At 37.2% G+C, this 21452-nt stretch overlaps 1 protein-coding gene across 16 annotated transcripts in view; it reads left to right on the forward strand.

Moving 5' to 3' along the window:
* ZBTB20 (zinc finger and BTB domain containing 20) overlaps nt 1-21452 on the forward strand; it is a 635906-nt gene that overhangs the window by 134926 nt on the left and 479528 nt on the right. For all 16 annotated transcript variants that reach the window (XR_011558955.1, XR_011558954.1, XM_070750021.1 and 13 more), the window contains one exon: nt 8052-8175. The gene's annotated coding sequence lies outside the window, so the exon portion shown is untranslated. The remainder of the gene's footprint in view (nt 1-8051; nt 8176-21452) is intronic.

Consider the following 21452-nt stretch of genomic DNA (forward strand, 5'->3'; position numbering starts at 1 on the left):
CTCAGGAAGCTCAAACTGCCCAAGCAGCTGCTGATACAGTTCTACAGAGGAATCATTGAGTCTGTCATCTGCACCTCTATAACTGTCTATTTATTGACCCCTCACATTCTGGACACAAACTGTTTCAACTCCTACCCTCAAAATGTCGCTACAGAGCACTGCACACCAAAACAACTAGACACAAGAACAGTTTTTCCCCGAACACCATCACTCTACTAAACAAATAATTCCCTCAACACTGTCAAAGCTTTTACTAAGTCTGCACTTCTGTTTCTATTAATTTTTTTCTCATCATTACTATCATCCTTTTCCTCCCACTTAGGACTGCATGACTATAATTTGTTGCTTGTATCCAAAGATTTGTATTAATATTGATTGTTTCTTCATTGCTTATTTGACCCCCATGACAATCATTGTTGTACCACAGTTCTTGACAAGTCTATATTTTCTTTTATGTACACTGAGAATATGCACCAAGACAAATTCCTTGTGTGTCCAATCAAACTTGGCCAATAAAGAATTCTATTCTGTTCTGTTCTGTTCTCTTCTGTTCTGTTCTATTCTAATCAGTCTAATTCAATTCACTGAAGCTTGAAGTCTTCTTAATTGTTTCTGATAATGCAAAAAGGCCAAAAATATACTAATGGTATCTTGATGGGCACAAAATAGAACAGGTAACCACCTTTAAATACCTGGGGGTGGTCTTTCAGGCCAATGGCTCAAGGAAAGCACTTGGAGAATATGCAGCTGCCTTGGGCCAAAGATCAGCGAGCGCCATTCTCAATTTTTTATGCACAAAGGGAGGTTATTATGTTCCTGCTGCTATCAAGCTTCTTAAGGCCATGTCACTAGCTCAGATGCTTTACGGGTCCTTGCTTGGACCACCAGCTTCAGCTTTACACTTTACACCACTAGAATTAGTTCAAACCAAATTTATTCGAGCAATTCTCCAGATGCCACGTTGCGTCTCAAACGCACTTCTGCGCCTGAAGACTGGACTGCTAAAAGTCAATCAAGAATCTGTATAGCGTCCCTAAATATGTGGTTAAAGCAATTTTTTTCCGCAAGGTCTTGCTCCGTTAATCTTTCACGGTGAATTTTCCTCCTCATGGATTAAGGCCATCGAGTTCAATCTTCACAAATTAGGCTTCTCCCCAGATTTAATACTTGAGATGAACTATGATCTAGCAGGACAGACCTTGCGACAAAGGGTGGAGGACATCGAGAGGCAGGAGGACTTGGGTAGAGCTCTGCTGTTTCTGGTCCCAGATGCCACTAGATATGTTGTGGGTCCTGCAAGATACCTGGGACAGCTAGAGTCAGCAAGCCACTGAAAGGCATTTGCTCTTGTACGGTGCCGTGTGCTTCCATCTGCCGTTTTGTATGGCAAGTACAAGGGAACTCCAGCCACTGAAAGATTTTGCCCTTGTGGCTCAGGAGAGGTGGAGACTGAGAGACGCATGCTCCTGAGATGCTCCTTTTACACTGACATTAGGAGAAAGCATATTCTACCACTTATTGAGGGATATCCTGGCTGCTCGGACGTTGCCTATCTCCGGTGGTTGCTTGGGGATGAGCAGGCCAGGATTACAGCACAGGTGACAAGATTCTGCGCAGCAGCAGCGGGGATTTGTCGCAAATGTGTGCCTTCATAGCGAGATATGTACATCTCTTGTATAATTACAATGGGTCAATCTTGATTGCTCAGCCAAAAGTCCTGTTTCCTGTTCTTTTTCCTTCTAATTATTATTAATATTATATTGATGGTCTTTGACCTTAAATAAAATTTTATTATTATAAATGAACAAATAAATAAATAAAAATAAAATAAAAAGTCAAGATGATGAAACTGACTATAAACTGAGGCTCTTCAATTTTTAATGTATTTTGTATAAAAAGCAGTGGAGTTTAGCCTTTTGCAGATGTGTATGTTTGAAGAAAAGATTGGATAGCTGTTTGTTCAGATTGGCATAAAGACTCCTGCTTTGGGCATGAAGTTAAATTTGAACAGGAGTGTGTGGGTCACATCCGGATCACGAGGTGCTTAAAATTTGCCTTGTGGGGCAGGCTTGAGATATCAAAGGACCAACCTGCCGGCCAAAATGGGCCTCAAGGAAACTGCGTATGGCCCGCCGTGGCCCATTTTCAGTTTCCATGGCCTCCTGCAGCACTCTGCTGGACAAAAATGGACTGCATGGGTCCTCGCATGGCCTCAGTGCAGCCTGTTTTTTGCTGGCAAAATGCTGCTAGATGGGAGGAGGCTGAAAATGAGATGCAGGGGGCTGCCTGTAGCCCCCCTATGCCCCAATTTAGATGGCAAAGTACTGTAGGAGGAGTCTATTCCATTCTCCCACTCCCCACCCCCTCAACGTCGGCCCGTGGAGAACTACAATGCTGATCTGGCCCATAAAGAAATCCAGTTTGATGCCCCTGAACTATAAGATCTCCATAGATGTTAAATCTGTGGTTCTATGGAAGACAATAGTCCTGGGTTTTCTTTTAAAAAAATTATATACTGTTTTAAGGTGTTAGCCTTTTCAAGAAAAGAGCAGTTAATTTCTGAAGTCTGTTGAGCAGATGGCTGAATAGGAGATTCATGTAGGTCTGACATTTCCTCAACTGTAACACATGACATAATTGACCACATGTCCATATAATATTTTTGCAAATTTGATTAAATTAAAATTGATTTGGAAATATGAAATCAAGTCTAAAGATAACATGTACATATCTCCTCTTCTATATCCCAAGAAGTTTAATGCATCTGAATTGTAAACTATGATTTATATTTTTCTGTCCAAGAAAAACATAAACTATAGGCTTGCTAGGAAAGCAGGTAAAAGGAATAATTTGTTGGTCCATCCTCACAAATATATATATATTCGACACAAAATGTAACCCTTCCCTGGTACAGAGCTGAAGGGATTGGATACTGTAGCCTAGAGGATAATTCTCTGCCTTACAAGGCAAAGGTTGCAGGTTCAAGTCCCAGTGGGTATGGCTAGCTGATGAGGCCAAAATAAGGTCGAAATAGATCTATCCTAGTCTCCCTTAATTTTCAAATTCAGCTTAAACATGTGACATATATATATATAACACTTCATAATCTTCATGCCATTCCTTCTATAACCATGATTACACCAACCAATCAGATCACGGAAGCATAGTCACCCAATCTATTTGCTACATTCAAAGCAAATCTCCACCCCCACACTACATGCTAAGAAGAAATGTCAGTTGCTAATATTCATTTGCAAAAACACAAAGATTGGAACTCCAGCCTGATGATGGTGAATGTGATTTCACCGAAACGTCGCATAGACATGCAAAACATTACACAGGGCAAAACCCGAACTCAGAACAATCTACATATATATATATATATATATATAAAACATCAAAATAATTTAACAATTATAAACATATAAGTAACCTTTTGTAAATGTAAATTATGAAACGATCACCAATCAAGCAAAATATGATTATTACTATGTATTATATATATTTATCTCCAGAGGTCTGAGAAGGTTAATCAGCCCAAGTAGAAGGCATGGAACGAGATGTTCACAGAAACATACTGTTTTATCATACTTTTGGCGTGCCCCATTGCTTCCCAGAAAAGAAGCCCAGCTAACAATTTAGCTTATTAGGATTAGGGTGATACTTCCAGGATTCCAGCTTGGCCTGATAACCAAACAGATGGAATAGGAGGTTTTTAAATGACTAGAAGCTTTGCAAGTTGTATGAAAATGTGGAATATTCTCTAGTTGTGCTTAATCGTGAAATGTATTACATTGGGTTGATCTCCCAGAGAACCCATTTAGCCTAATGGGCACATCAAATGGCAGTACAACTGCATAATCTGCACAGAAATGGCAGTACTTTACTTTTGGCTAAGTCTCTGGGATAAGTGATGTGTGGCTAGTTTAATGAGAGATAACATCTAGTATTTTAAATGCTACCATTTTAAATTTGTTACATCAATTTATAAAGCTCAAGACACTTTCACACATATTTTTACTTCTATATGTTTACTTTTTTTACTTAAATTCTTCAGAATACATAGCAAACAGGACAGAATTGATAACTATCAAGTTTAATTAAATCTCCCCCCTAACTCATGCTATTATGTTACAATAGAGTAATGAATTACCACTAACTTGTACTGTCTGTTTGATTTGTTTTAGTAATCATTCATATACCAGTTCACACTTCAATGTCCTTTTCATTGGCCTTGACAGTAGAAAATAAGTCACTATTGGCCCATCTAAAGAATAGCCAATCTTTGTTGTATATGTTCAAACCAATATATTAAAGGCTGGAGAAACAGAATTGAAGAATTATAAACGAAAATTTGCTTGCAAGCTATCTGAGTATATTAACTCTTCCCAGCGTAAGGAAAGAATTCTTCAGAGCTAGAGATAATGTAATAGCTTCTGCCTTTCTCTTTGGCGGTTAGGAACAGTATCTACACTTATATACTACTTCAGTACTTTACAGTACTTCCTGATGCTTTTCAGAGTCCGGACATTCCAGGTCCTCATTTTATTGGACTTGGAAGAGTCGAAGGCTAAGTTAACCTTGAGCTGGTCAGAATCAAACCTCTGGCAGTGAGTAGAATAGAGCTAGCCTTCAATACTGCTCTCCTAACCACTGCACCTGCATTGGCATCCTTCAGTCTCAAAAGACCATGGTATCATATTCTGGATTCCCCAGAGCATGAAGCCTGGAGAGATTAGTATGGAGGATAGACCAGGGGTCGACAAAGTTGTTCAGAATCTAGGAGCCAGCCAAAAAATTTAGGAGCCAGAATTTTTTTTAAGCAAACTTGGTTTTTAATTTAACAAAAAAAATCGGGCCGGCAGGGAACAGAATGGAGCCTTCCGCGGCGGGGCTGGTAAGGGGGGGAGCCGAGGGGGGAGCCGAGCCCAGCCCCGTGGCATTCGCTTTCCTCCCGCCCGCAGCCGACTGATCGTGGGCTCCTTCGCAACCTCGGAGAGCTTCCTGGTTTTCGTGAGCTTTCATGCCCTGGAAGCTCTCCGAGGTTGCGAAGGAGCCCACGATCAGTCTCGGCTGCGGGTGGGAGGAAGGCGAATCCCCCGTGGGCTCCGTTACATCTTCCGCTGCCAGCCAGGCCATGCTGGCGGCAGCGGAACAATCGCCTTCCTCCCGCCCGCAGCCGACTGACCGTGGGCTCCTTCCCGAGCTCCCTTCCTGAGCCTCCCGTTTTCTCTCCCCCCCCTCGCCCCTTCGCCTCCCTGTGTTCCTAGGAGAAGTGCTGGGGATTAGAAGATAGATAGATAGGTAGATATATGATAGATAGATAGATAGATAGATAGATAGATAGATAGATAGATAGATAGATAGATAGGTATAAATAGACAGACAGTGATAGTCAAAGAGAGATAGACAGAGAGACAGATGATGAATGGATTGGGCAGCATAGAAGATAAATAGATAGATAGATAGGTAGATATATGATAGATAGATAGATAAATAGATAGGTAGGTAGATATATGATAGATAGGTAGGTAGATAGGTAGGGTGGGTATATGATAGATAGATAGACAGACAGACAGACAGACGTAGGTAGGTAGATATAAATAGACAGTCAGGCAGATAGTCAAAGACAGATAGACAGAAAGACAGAAGATGGATGGATTTATAGATGATAGATAAATAGACAGATAGATAAATAAATGTTAGATGATGAATGGATTGGGCGGCATAGAAGATAGATAGATAGATGGATGGATGGATGGATGGATGGATAGATAGATAGATGAGGGAGGATAAAATGGTATTAAAAGGGGAGGAAGAAGAGAAGTGTGTGTTGGGAGGGGGGAACCACTCCTGATTATAGATTCGAACACGTGGATTGTGGAAGTGAGAAGGAAAGAATTACGCCGGGATAGGATGGTATCAATGAAGTGGAATCCAAGCTTCACCCAAGAGGTTAATGGAAAGCGCACAGGGAGAAAAGCGAAGGGTGGCCAACAACGTGATTCTGCCCGGGTTTTTCCCGCCTCGGGGTCTGGAGAGGCTCGTAAAAGCTGAAGAAAAGATTGCACGGGGTTTTGCAGCTTCCGACCGGACGGAACGGGAGAGTAAAGACCCGTCCCGGTTGCAAAAAAAGTTTCTTAGGGCCATGAAAGGGCGATGGGCAACCTCCCGGGGTTATGCGAGGATGCTTCCCTAGAGGAGTCCAAAGAGAAGCCATCCCCCGGGGGAAGAGGGCAACTCCCGGGGCTTCCCTGTGAAAGGACGGAGCCCGGCTCCTCCCGCCCCGTCACCCGCTCCGCCTCCCCCCGGCCGAGCTGCCGGCCTCGCGCGGCTCCCTCACCATCAGCACTTTGGCCGCGCTCTCCAGCTGGGCGATCACCTCGGAGGCTCCCCCCGCCGCCGCCGCGGCCGCCGCCATCATGGTCTCTCTTCAATGACGCGCCATGCAAGGCATTCTGGGACGGGGAGGACGCCCAGCCAATCCGCGACTCCCGGGGAGGCTACAAGGGCCCCGGGGTGTGAGAGAGCCCCGATTGGGGAGGTCGTGGACGGCCCCCGCAGAGCCGCTCTCCCCCGACGGCTGAGGGAGCGGCGGGGCGTCCTCTTGAAATGGCTTCGGGGAGGTGGAGGGGGGTAGAATGGAGAGAGAGCAGCTCCGTCAGGTCCGGGAGGAGAAGGGCGGGATGTGGCCATGTGGTCCGACCCTTTCTCAACTCCTCAAGCACCAGGCAACATTTTCTAGGCGCCAGACAACATTTTCTAGGCGCCACTGGCGACCAGGCGCCTGGGTTTGTCGACCCCTGGCGATAGACTGTTACCCAAATCACTGCACCACCACAGTTAAAATGTTTATACATGAAATACTGTCTTTGCAGTTCTAAAGAAGAGATGGTTAATCAGTTCTATCTTAAATAAATGAAGCATACCAGTGGTGGTATTCACTTACTTTCCCTACCTGTTCACAAATGTGAGCATGCATGCATGGCCTTCCATGCATGCCCATGTTTTTTTGTACATAGATGCACACAGCTCAAACTGTGCTTAAATAAGACAGCATAGCGCCAGGGGGGGGTGACTGGAAGTGGGTCCCACCAATCTGCAGGTTGCCATTACCGCCTACCTGGTCCATAGCGACTGAATCAATATTCAAATGTGGTATCATAACTCCATTTTTGAGAATGCAGTTTTAGGTTCTTCTGAACTTTAAAAATAATAACTTTTACAATAATATTATGAATTAATCTTTTAATACAGTAATAAAACCTATGTTTCCTGGTGGGGCTTAAATTTTATACCAGTGTAGAACTTAGTAGGGTAGTTCTGGGTTATTTTCCAACTTACCACATTTGCTAGTGTGTATTTTATTATTTAATTGAGAAAAACATGTTTTTTTCCCTACAGAAAGGAATGTCAACATATAAATAAAGTTCTATACGATTTTCATTTTCTAAACTATATTTTGCTTTTAATCCAATATTAAAATTATAAAAGGATATAAAATAAATCAAATTATACAGATGTTGGGATAAGAAAGAAATCTTAATTACCAAAACCTTTATAAAAACAGTACAATTTTTACTAAACATGTAAAGGCCTATAACGAGAAAATTTAGTTGTATTAAATCTAGATTTGGTCTCATAAAAGGCAGATAAATAAATAAAATGTAAAATTATAGTTAGAGTATATTGCTAATGAATTTTTTATTAGTACTTTATTTTACTAATTCTAGAAATGAGATTAAATGGTAAATTCATGTCTTAACAAATGGAATTTAAACACACACCCTCACATTTCTCCTGCATTCTTTAGTGTTTGAATATTGTCAATCGCTGCAGTTGTATTTATCTAAAACTGTGCTAGATGTGACATTCATTTCTTATGTAAGATTTATTTACTTAAATTGTATACAAATTAATAATTGAGGAATTGGTCATCTTAATTTAGCCAGGGGTCAGTGTGGAAATCTTGAATATATTCAGATTTCTTACACTGTATCATGATAAGTTTTTCACGTGTAACTTTGTGTTTCTTTTGCCTTATCTTTTAGGACATTTGAGAGCTTAACATTTCTGCTGCTTCCTGCTTTTGCTGTGACAATTCCTCGTTGTATTTTCAAACAGAGCTCAGCCTTGCATCCCATGCCATCCTGTTGATTTTTCTTTGGTTACATGGTAAGCACTGTATTTGCTGTGTACATAGGCTGAATAATAATGTTCTTTTTCTTCATCATCATCTTTATCATTCTCATAACAGAAATATCGACCAATGAAATCAATAGTGTATGCCGATCCAGAAACAGTCAATCTTCCTTAACGATAAGGGAAAGGTGAACATACGGAATTAGTGCTCAGAGTTAAGCTTTTGCATAACTTTGTATATAAATAAAATGTGAATTAAAATATGTAACAAACTAAATCCTTCAAATCTAATAAAGGAAGTAAAGAGAAGCAAGGAAATCTTGGACCATAAATCCCATTAACCAGGCCAAAGAAAAAATGTGTTAAGAGGAAGCTGCACTGTATCTTTTTGCATTGTCTGTTGGAATAATCTTTTTCACCCATTAAGTGGAGTGTTTAAAAATCTTGGTATTTCTGAAACAAAAAGAATACACAGCCACTGAGCTAGCGGGTTTTTATACTTTCTTTTTCTGAGTATTGTCCCTTACTACAATACAGAGCCATTTCTTTGTTCTCAGAAGCAAGCAGTTAAATTGTATGTAAATGTATGCAAATTAGATGCTGTCTAATAAAGAGAGGCATTAAATGGAAAAATATTTAGTTTGGCAAAAGAAGAGAAAAGAGAGGAAAAGAAAGCAGGTGTATTTTGGAGGAAATAAATGTACGAATTGCTAAAAGCCCTCCAACTTTAGATGGAGATTTCTAAAAAAGACTATTTAAAATTCTTGAATAAGGTTTATTCTTTTGTTCTCTCATTCTCTGCCAACATTGTATATGTATATGAAATTACGTACATATACTGATTGTATAAATTTGACACCTTTGGCATGCTGCATTCAATATCTTTTGATGTCTAGCTTTCAGCTATTATATCTTTCATAAACTTATAAACATGATGGCCTAAATAAATAGGAGAATTTTCATACAGATCAGTAAAAACATTTTAAAACATAAATTATAATTAAATGCAAACAGTGTGTGTATATTACTAATATTAGCAGAATGATAATAGATTATGGATTATGGTTCAGACGACAAGCTCTCTCTCTCTCTCTCTCTCTCTCTCTCCGCTTCCTCCCTCCTCCCCTCATATATTTATCAAATTTATATAACTACCAATTTTACAAAACAAACAACTCTGGGAAGCATACAACAAAACTAAAATAGGGAAGAGACACTAATACACAAGAATCTCTTTCTGCGTCTTTCATACCATAATATCATACCACATAAACAAAAGCATAAAATATAATTTACTATGTAGTTAAAACAATAATCTGCAACAGCCTCCTTCATATTAAAAAATAGTGACATCAAGTAGAAAGCTTCCTTGAGCAATTATGTCTTGATGACCTAAATAAAAATTTCAGAGAATCACCTGAATTTGTAGATTTAAGCTATTCCACAAGAATGGAATACTGTACATATGAACTCAATACAGACAGTAGTATTGAAGTTTCAGTAAAAGAAGGAATCATCCCTTTTTCCAGTCCAAATCACAATCTATATTGATTATTATTATTTTATTAAATGTATTTGTAGTCTGAATCCCAAAAATATCTGGCATCTTTATTCCAGTTAGGGTCAACATATCTAATTTTAATTTTTGGAAAAGCTATAGGCACTAAAAATTTCCTAAATTCTTACCAATATTCTGTTTTCTTTATTGTTACAGAAATATTGAAATATATGATTACAAAACAGTTACTTTTACACTTGTAATATGCATCAAGCAATAGCATTTAGACTTATACACCACCTCATAGTGTTATCTGGGCAGTGTATTGAGTCATTAGGTGGGCCCTCATTTTACCAACCTCAGAAGGATGAAAGGCTAAGTCAATCTTGAACTCTGTCAGGATCAAACTCAGGCTATATGCAGAGTTAGCCTGCAATACTGAAATCTAACCAGGGGTGGTATTCACTTATCTTTCCTATTGGTTTGCAAATTTGAATGCGTACCTCCGCACATGTGCACAGCCTCCTGCACATGCGCTTTACACACACACATGCCTTTCACACATGTACCCTGCTTCAAAAATGTGGCTAAATAGGACGTCATTACGTCTGGGCGGGTACAGGCCCACCCTCAGTCGCCACTACCAGTTGCCAGACTCTGTCCAAACTGGCAGAATTTTTTTTCAGTGTAAGAAAGATGCGATTTTACTGATTTTATGATATGTTGTAGCATAGTCATTGTTGAATGATTGCAAAAATGGGAAAAGAAAACTTCTGAGTCTCTATTAGCTTCAGTCTTTCTAAGGAATTATTGTAGATAATACAATAATATTGTATTATAAATAGAATCATAAAGTATAATATTTGAATTTTCAAAAATTGAGGCAGTATTAATTTTGTGCTTTGGGGTGCTTACATAATCAGCAATAAACCTTCTTTGGTTCCAAATCCATAATTTGAATACTGTATAGCTATTTCCTCACACTTTATTTTTAGTTTTCATATTAATATGTTACTGCTGATATTTGACTAATAATTCTGATCTGGAAATGTCTTCAAAATATAGTTCTTCTTGATCTTGTTTAAGTTTGTTATTGCATCCCTCTTTAGGATTAATTTTCTGTTTGCTTCTTCAACACCCTGCTTGTGTTTATTCTTCAGCACCGCTCCAACCAAAAGACATAGCATTGATCACAATCTCCAGCTCTGTTTATGAAAATTAAATACGGTACTCTTCTTTTGTAATTAGAGTACCTTTATATATAGAGCCCTCATTGTCTTGCAATCAAACTCCCATTGAATATTTCATTCATGTGAATGGACTTTTTTTTTCTAGCAGTAGTTAGCCATCACTTCTTGATTTGATTTTGGAGATCCTTCTCCTAAGCAAGTTGACTTTCTCTTCCCCAAATCTGCACAGTATATTTACTGTCACCCTAATGCAGATTATTCTTAGCTTCACCGCTCGTTTTATTAGCAAAGGTGAATTTATCTGGCAAATCCAATGATGTTGGCATTACTTTCACAGTAATTGAAGATACTGAGTTCTCTTTCCTAGACTAAGATGTTAATTCTTGACAAGGAAGTTTAATATATATATGTATTAAAATAATGTTTTAAAAATATTCATAAAGGCAAATATAGCCAGTAAAGGGCTTAATCCCATTACAGTGGTACCTCTACCTAAGAATGCCTCTACTTAAGAACTTTTCTAGATAAGAACCGTGTGTTCAAGATTTTTTTTGCCTCTTCTCAAGAACCATTTTCTCAGGAAATTTGAGAGCGGCACGAAGGCCCTGCCAGTTTCCTGCCATTCCCACTTTAATCACTGCCATCTCGGGCTTTTCTGGGCTGCCAGAGAAGCCTTTTGGTTGCTCTTAAGGAGGCTTTGGTAGCCAAGAGCGAATGGAGCGTTTTCCTTTTTCTGGGTGCTTGGAGAAGGAATAAATCATTTGGCTGTGGTGAGTCCCTCACTCTGCCTCCCATACACCCAGCGCAAGGTTGTCTCCCGGAGCGTCTGGGCACTTCACCCCAGCCGGATCAACTCGGCTTCAGCCAATCCGAGGAATCACCACAGTGAAGGAAAGGTGCCAGCTACAAAGTGAGCAAGTGAGAGGAGAGGAAAGCCCTTCAGCATGGGAAGGAAGAGGAAGCAGTTAGTAGCAGCAGCAGAAGCCTTTCGGTCAAAGGAGTAGGAGGTTCCCCCCTCTCGCCCACCTGGGTTTCTCTTTCTGTCACAGAGTATGGGAGGCAGCCTTGTGCTGGGTGTATAGGAGGCACGGTGCTCCTCCTCGTTGCCTCAGAGTCTCTTTTTTTTTTAAGCCTTAAAGTTTCGGATTTTTTTGATTCCCCTCACCTCAGTCCTTTGATTCCCCTCACCTCAGTCCTTCGGCAGCGACTGTCCTCCTCCCTTCTCCTCCTCCTCCTCCTCCCACCCAAACTTTGAGCTTTTATTTCTTTCCTAATGGGTTTGCATGCATTATTGGCTTTTATATTGATTCCTATGGGAAAAATTGCTTCTACTTACAAACTTTTCTACTTAAGAACCTGGTCACGGAAGAAATTAAGTTCTTAACTAGAGGTACCACTGTATTAGAAGGTTTGAAAAAATTTCTCCCAGGACTATTTAATGTTGAATTATCTCACTGACTTTAGTGCTCGCCAACCACTCCCAAATTCAACATTTTATACTACAATAAATAGTTTACTTGTTCATTCATGGCAATAGGAATATATATATATATATATACAGTGGTACCTGTACTTAAGAATGCCTCTACTTAAGAACTTTTCTAGATAAGATCCAGGTGTTCAAGATTTTTTTGCCTCTACTTAAGAACCATTTTCTACTTAAGAACCCGAGCCTGGAAAAATTTCCCAGGAAATTTGAGAGCATCACATAGGCCTGGTCAGTTTCCTGCCATTTTCCCTTTAATCCTGGCCATCTGGGCTGCCAGAGGAGCCTTTTGGTGGCGCTTAAATAGGTTTTGGCAGTCCAGAGTGAATTAAGCATTTTCCTTTCTCTGGGCGCTTGGACAGGGAATTAACATCTGCCAACGCCCAGAGAAAAGAAACGTTCCCTTCGCTCTGGGCAGCCGAGGAGTCACCAGAGTGAAGGAAAGGCTACAAAGCGAGCAAGCGAGAGAAGAGGGGAGCCCTTCAGCATGGGAAGAAAGAGGCAGCAGGTAACAGCAGCAGCAGCCAGTATATGGCAGGCAGTGTATGGGAGGTAGCCACACGCTGGGAGTATGGGAGGCATATGCTCCTCCTTGCCACCTCAGAGTCCCTCTTTTTTTAAAATCCCCTCACCACACCTTCTTCCTTCCGCAGCGATTGTCCTCTTCCTCTTCTTCCTCCTCCTCCTCCCACCCAAATTTTGAGCTTTTATTTCTTTCTTAATAGGTTTGCACGCATTATTTGCTTTTACATTGATTCCTATGGGGAAAATTGCTTCTACTTAAGAACATTTCTACTTAAGAACCTGGTCATAAAACAAATTAAGTTCTTAAGTAGAGGTACCACTATATAATTTTCCTTTCCTTTTGCCTCTCAGCCCTACGCAGGGGCCATTCCTTTATTTATAGCTTCCAACTATAATTTACATGTTTACATATTTTTGCTGATAAGTGAAAAGGAAGGGATATACGTATATACATACATATATATATATATGTTTGTTTGTTTGTTTTTAATGTCGGATCACCCTGGTATATAGAAGGAACGTCACAGCTCCTTTTTGCCTCTAGGCCCAACCCAGGACCATTTCAAGGCAGTTAATTTATTTATAGCCGACAACTATATTCTGTATGTGTCAAATGTTTTTTTAGCTGGAATTTTAAAATTAAGGGAGACTAGGATAGTCCCATTTCGGCCCTGTTCTGCTAGCTGATGAGGCCAGAACAAGGCCGAAATGGGACCATCCTAGTCTCCCTTAATTTTAAAATTCCAGCTAAAAAAACATTTGACACATACATATATATGTACGTACGTATATATGTACATATATATAGACAATTGACGGAGTTTTACTTCATGTAGTAATTGCTTTAATTCTTTAAGCTTTAGACTTAGAGCTTAATAACTGAAAGATTTCAAGTAGACACTGAACTACCATCTGTCAGAAATTGTGTAGGGTCTCCTGTTTGGGCAGGGGATTGGATTAGATTACCTACAAGGTCCCTTCCAACTCTGTTAATCTGTTTATTGTTTATATTGCAATTTCTTGCTAGTTGCAGTTAATATTGTATCATCACGCCAACATGCATATATGTTTCTTTCGTACTCTTTTACTTTCCCATATGGCCACATACCCCAAATTAAAGTATATTTATAAATGTAAATTTAAAGCATCAAAATATAAATAAATGGAATAATAACAATGAATTTTTAATAAAAACATTTCTTACTGCCCTGTTGGCCTCTAATGTTTTCTATTTTTCCAAAAATTCTCTAACACAATGGTTTGCTTTATAACTGAAGATTACTTATTTAAAATTTGTCATAAATTTGTCATTCTTTTAATTTGCTTTTTTTAAATTTGTACATTATTTTCTGTACAATAGTATATCACTGGCAAATAGTATATCACTGGCAAAACTAAGCAGCTTAAGAAAGAAATACAGTAAAAATTGCAAATTTCAAACCAGTCACTTTTTATCATCAGGGCGGGTATTGAAATACTTTTACTGTTATAGCGTTCCTGGTGGAAGTACAGTATCTCTAAATGATGTTAGGGACCATGGTAACCATTGACTCAGATAAAGGTGCATTCCTTATTTTGTGAAATAGTTGGTGAACTGAACTAGTCATCTACTAAGGTATGTGAAGTGAGATAAGAGGAGGAAAAAATACTTTAAAAGCACAGCAGGAATGTATACACAGAGATTGCTTTTCCAATGGAAGGATTGTGACTACAGAGCAACATCATTCCCTTCAAGAATGGTTTTCAATCTTTTTTTGGCAACTAGACAACTACAGAGCCTGAATAAGCCCACAAGTTAGAAAATGGGATGATCTGCAAAAATAGATAGACCTTTACACAAGGAAATTTAAACCACTAATTTCACAAGTAGATAAAAGACAATAGGACAACACTTTCAAAACACAGACTTTTAATATTTGCCTCTATACGGAGGATGCAGATTATAATGAGTGTTTTTTTAAAAGTTTTATTGATCTTGGACAATGCTTTCATTTAATGATTTATCTATTTGGATAACTAGTCTCTAGTTATCATTCCTAAAATTTATATTCTCTGGGTAATGGTCAATTTATTGAAACCATTTCAGGTATAAGTGCTCACCAATTAAAACAATGCTAAAAATGGTAGTTGTGTACTAAAATAATTTTGATTCTAGTAATTTGCCTGTTGGAATAGCAGTTATTCATATTAACTAGTTATTGTTGTTGTTGCTATTATTTTTTTATTATGCAGAGTGGTAATCAGTTTGATTATGCACAGTGCTAATCAGGTTAATTATGCAAAGTGCTAATCAGTTGTTCTCTAAGCACATGGGGAGTGCAGAGGTGCTGATGGTGAATAGAATTGCTACATGGGGTAGTCACAGCAAGTATTTTTTTGTTAAAAAAGAGCAAATGAAATGACACCGAATTTTGTCTCTTAAAATCACAACAATGAAGAGACTGTATGGACCTGGGTTCCAGGAGAAGTTTGAATATAAAATACTCTTTCTTTTAAATTGAGTCTTTTATTAAGCAGATTTGAATTTATTTATTAGGACAAATAAAGTGACTTTTTAAAAGTATTACGAATTTCCAGAAAATTAGTATGTATGTAGTTTTCAACATTTCTAAATCTATTCATATTATGTATTAGTACAGGATTTTGGCCATACGTCTGTGTATATCTTTTGCAGGAAAAACAATAACATTTGTGATTGATTCTTTCTAGTTCTCTAATAAGAGACATGGATATGAGAATATAACATAAATTAAGTGATTAGATACCTTATTATCGGATGTGGGGGAATGCAATGGGGTAGTGAAAATGGTGCTACACCCCAAAGCACCTAATTTGCACCGAAAGATGTTGAAAGAAAATACAGGGTGTCCTCTGGGTAGCTTCTGTGTTCTTCCCGAAAGTGTTTAAAATCCCAAAGCTGGCGATTCTGCTACAAACAAAAGTGTCTAGGAAGAATATAAGGAGATAAGATCTGGAATTAATTCTATGTGATCTGGGTTTCTGCCTCCGCCTCCTCCTCCTTCCTGAATGGCTATAGTATTCTCTAGAGCAGAGTTCTTCATAACTGGCTGGAGAATTCTGGAAGTTGAAATTCACAGGTCTTAAAGTTGCCAAGTTTGTGGATACCTACTCTAGAAAATAAAATGAATAACTCTTAAAACCTAATGTTTTACCTTGATTTTGTTTGGTAGTCTGCAGGGAGAAGGGTTAAGACTGTTAAGAACATGGAATGGAGCATTTTGGGATGTTTACTTAGGCTGTGAAAGTAGCAAGACACACTTTAGATTGTTGCCTTTGAATATTTTGTGATTATTTTGTGAGTGGCCATTTTAATCACGAAGACAACTTTATGACAATGCTCAAAATGTGCTTTCAATAATTTCTGTCATTTCATTGTTCTATAGCTGCTCACTTCTAGGATGTGGGTGAATTCAATGACCTGCTTGTTTTGAGTCCATTGATATGGATATTATTTTGAGATTCTTGGAAAATTCTTGATCAAGTCAAATAATTGTCGAGCCACTCACATCTGATCACATGGCCAACCAATCACTCCTGCCCGGTCACATGACCATCAAGTCACACCTACAAAATAAGCCACAGCCTCAGTGTGGTAGTAAAAATTTTGGTAGCCCTTCACTGCTTATTATTGGATTATTCTGTTTGGATTTGGGTAGTGAGTTTATCTGTTCTCTTCTCTTAATCTACCTTTCGATTAAATTAAGATTTCAAATATTTCCTGTCTGAAGAAAAACATGCACTGATTACCACAATCTGTGTTTTTTATTTAATTTTTAAAATACAAGTTTAGTTTTCAATGAAAGGAAAAGCTGTATCCAAAAACCTTGAGTGAGCATCTTGAGAGCAAAAAGGGTTTTTTTTTTAACAAAATGCTAATATTTTTTTCCTTTATAAACCTAATCTTTATAAAAAAGCTTCAGTTTAAGAAGATTGATTACATGGGCAGAGAAAAAAAAATTAGACATGGATTTTTAAAATACATATGCTGATTTGATTATTGGTTGCTTTAATCCTGTGACAATGCATGTAGGAATTTGATAATAGACTCTGTACCAATATGTGGAATTTCTGTAGAGCTTCATTTATTTTCTCATTAAAGTTAATATAAAATGGACAATAGTTTCAATATATGTTTAAATTACACTCACACATACCGTTCCCATAATAAAATAAGATAATGATAGTGTGAAGTGGGGTTTATGCTTTTTTAAAATAATTGTGAATAGGTTATTTTTAATTTCATTTTGAACAGATACAAAATTTTGTAATTTTACAATGTAAGAAAATCAGTTGGTGCATTTATACAAAAACAAAATATTAATATAAAAAGAAAGCAAGTTACCTTTTAGTAACAGGAAGTCCTTAAACTCGTTGCAGTGTAGTTGTAATACCCCATGCATCTGCAGTTAATGTTAAGACTTAGGCACATAACATATAATGTAAGATTTATTTATTTATTAAATTTGTATACCGCCCTTCTCCGTAGACTCGGGGCGGCTCACAACATATAAGTACATATAATGTACTTATAGAAGTATAAGTACATATAATGAAAACAATTGTCTAAAGCATTTTCATTTCATATACACAATTCTTTGTGCTTGTGTGTATGAAATAAGATTGTTTTTATAAAAAAAATAATACCTAGAAATCAAGGTCTGTTCTTTTTCTATCTTTGGATTTCATTCCAGAAGTGATATAAATTCTGATGCAAGAAGAAATTAAAGTTCTATTGAAATATGAATATATTTGCAATTAAACCTGTAGATAATTTGAATTCTATTTCACTATGTTTTATTGTGATTTTGAAAGCTTAAGATATTGGATAGACTTAATGACCATTAACATGTTTAACAATATTGGGGATGCTGAAACTCAGAGTAAAGAAGTTGTTAGATCAAATTTTAGAATTGGCACAAGGACATTACTGTATATGTCATATTAATATCTTTGAAATTCTATTCTTAAATATTCTGTGCTGTTACTTTGTTCCTTATAAGATCAGGGCTGTTAGGATAATTAGGAAGAATCAGATATATTCAAAGGTGTTCCATATTTCTGAATTTTGAGCTATAAAATGAAAGCATTTTTCTAACTTCTTTAGTTACATAACTATAAAATTTTCATGTGCTACTTGACCTAGTTGTTCACAAAGCATAAACCTTCTCCTGATTTTCAGCATTTTATCTATGAAACAGCAGAAAGTACAAGATTGTTATGCAAGCACTTTCTTCTGTATGTTTATTCAATAACAATTGAAATATAACATTACTTTTTTTTCTTGTAGGCCAGAAAGTTAAGATATTCACTATTTTCATCCTGAAAATGAAATCTAAACTTTTTTTTCATTGTTATCTGCACATACCACTTTTAGTAGGGATTCTTTTCAAATTACTTTCGCAATTGCTTCAACAATGCAGAATATTCTATTGAAAAATGGCCCTTTTGAAGAAAAAGTCTAACAGTTCATAATCACCTGATACTTTTGCTACAAATTAATTTTTTACCTTCATAATAGTTTGATCATCTACATTACATTTTATATCATACATCTCAAAAGCATTTTATAGTGCAGTGTTATGTATATAGCTTCTCAATTGTAGCTTTGCGTCAACATATATGATGATTTAAATTAGAATCCTTTTTTAAACAAGAAATGGGCTGCATAGTTCCAAAGAGAACTGTGGTAAGAATCCTGCAGTTAATAAAAATCAGTTAAGTAAGTTATCGGTTGTTAAGACCTAAAATTTGCTTTTTTCAAACATTTTTATCTGCACTAAGATATTTGTGTTCAGTAGGTTGCAGTAAATTAAGTGAATTTGTCAACATACCATTATATAATGTGATGTCGGGTATGCTGTGACAGAGTTTGAAAAAAATCAAGACAGTGATTGCAATCATGAAGTCAAAGCTTCTTTCCTTTTTTAGATGCATAACATATAAAAAAAGGACAAGACTTTTTTTTATACTTATTCGCTTTGCATGTGTAATATTATTTGGTCAGCATAGTTGTACTCCTTTGCTTAATTTGTGGACCCATTTTAAAAATGAAGTAAAGAATAATAAATATAAAATATGTACTCATGAATATATATTATAGGGTTTTCCCCCTCAATTACATTGTAATTTCATTTGGTTTAATGAATTAAACAGTTCCTGCAATTAGAAATATATGGACTGTTTCTTACCTAAGGAATTTTTTTTTTGCTTTTGGAAATATAATTACTATTATGATTATATATGATTACTAATGTTGGGCAATCAATGCAGAAAAATCAGAAATGGCATTTCTGTCAAGGATAAATAGTAGTAGTGATATTAATGACACTATGTTACTCCCTATTCTGAAAGTCAATACAATAATATGTCATAGAAATAAATAATTAAATGCATGTTTATTGTTTTGCTAACTGAATAGTTATTTCTCTCCGCTCCCTTTGAATCGATAAACTAGTGAAAAATTAGAGCCAAGTATTAGCAGATTAATAAATGACCCATATCCTTTTAAAAGAAATCAAATTTGGTTTGTTGTAATTCTTCTCATTTATCATAGATTAAATACAGAACTGTGATTGGTTGGTTGGTTGATTGATTGATTGTTGTTCTATCAAGGCATTTTTACTCCCAGCACATAGACTTTATCCATGACCGATTAGGTCCCACAGAGTGGACCTTCTCCGGGTCCCGTCAACTAAACAATGTCGGTTGGCGGGCCTCAGGGGAAGAGCCTTCTCTGTGGCGGCCCCGACTCTCTGGAACCAGCTCCCCCCAGAGATTAGAACTGCCCCTACCATCCTTGCCTTTCGTAAACTCATCAAAACCCACCTTTGTCGTCAGGCATGGGGGAACTGAGATATCTCCCCCGGGCCTATACAATTTATGTATGGTATATTTGTATGTATGTCTGCTTAATAATGGGTTTTTAAAAATATTTTAAATTGTAAATTATTAGATTTGTCATGAACTGTTTTATTGTGTTGTGAGCCGCCCCGAGTCTACGGAGAGGGGCGGCATACAAATCTAATAAATAAATTAAATAAATAAATAAATAAATAAATAAATAAATGACAATCTATCCATAATCTGGTATTCGTTGTCTTCCAACAGTGCACTTATTGCACTGTAGACTTGCTCTTGGTGGTCCTCTTTCCAAAAAACCCCAACCCTCCCCCAAATCTGTTGTAAATTGTATTAAAATAAATACTGTCAGATGAGAATGCAGTTAGTCATATAGGGATTTCTATCTGTCCTCCATAAAATTTAGAGCTGCCTCTTGTGAAGTTCTATCTCAGTAAGTAGCAATACCAATGGAATAGGCAGTACAGTACATAGTTTATTGAAATGGGAAATGGAACGATACAAGAAAAGGAAAGGGAGATCTTCTTTAATTCTTTTAATAAAAAACAGAAATTTCAGAGTCAGGGAAGTGTGGTGGTGAATTGAGAATTTTGAGTTAGTCTTTCAGTTTATACCAGGATAAAATCATTTCAAAAGAATAGGTTGTAGGTTGATAATTTTGGTTTATACGATGGAATGTTTGAGATCTCAAGGAAACATCCTGATTAAAACTGCATGGCTCATCTTGCTCTAGAAATGGAAAGCAGAAATGTTAAGAATTATCTTTGTCTTTTTGCCGTGACAGACATAAAAGAAGAAAACTCTCTAAACACATACATATCTTATTATGACACACACATTTGGAAGAAGCCCCATTGGCAAAAACTACCATAAAGTGACACGTTGTTTAAAAACTTGTTTTGAATTTTTTCTTCTGTTGATCATATGTAATGGGGTAAATAAACACCCTGTGTGTGGGACAACCAGGCTGAGTATTCATGGCCTAGCAACTGTTTACATCTTTGGATGCTCCATGGCTGTTTGTTTATTGTAAACATCATACCTGTATATGTTTGCAATATATACATTAGCAGTTGTGGTACAATCTTGGCTGTGTGGAAGTTTTCTGTACCCACCCACATATAAACACACCCATCCTAATTCAGTGAATTCGTCTTTGTACTTCTGATGAAACAGAGAGACTGCTTATTCAAGCAGGACATGGCGTACTCTGCTGAAATTAATGCAGGTGGAAATGCAAGAAAAGCTACATAATCAAACTAGTTTAGTTTTTTTGTCTAATGTTAAACAAAAGCAACACAAGTCCACTGGGGTCTTGATTTATATAGTAAATATGGTGCATGTAGGAGATATGATGTTATAGAGACAATGAAATAAATCCTTGCTTCTGTGTGCAATGTTATGTTTTAATAGTATTTTAAATGTACTACTTCTGTTGATATTGGCTCCTTTAAAAGGGACCATTAAATGTGACATAAGGCTTGTGCTTAGTTTTAACTTTATTTATTTATTTATTTATTTATTTATTTATTTGATTGATTGATTGATTGATTGATTGATTTGTATGCCGCACCTCTCTGTAGACTCGGGGCGGCTCACAACATACAATAAAACAATTCACAACAAATCTAATAAATTAATAAAATTTTAAAAACCCATTATTAAACCAGACATACACACAGACATACCATACATAAATTGTATAGGCCCGGGGGAGTGGGGAATGCCTCAA

This window comes from Erythrolamprus reginae, chromosome 4 (assembly GCF_031021105.1).
Source record: "Erythrolamprus reginae isolate rEryReg1 chromosome 4, rEryReg1.hap1, whole genome shotgun sequence".
NCBI classification, from domain to species: Eukaryota; Metazoa; Chordata; class Lepidosauria; order Squamata; family Dipsadidae; genus Erythrolamprus; species Erythrolamprus reginae.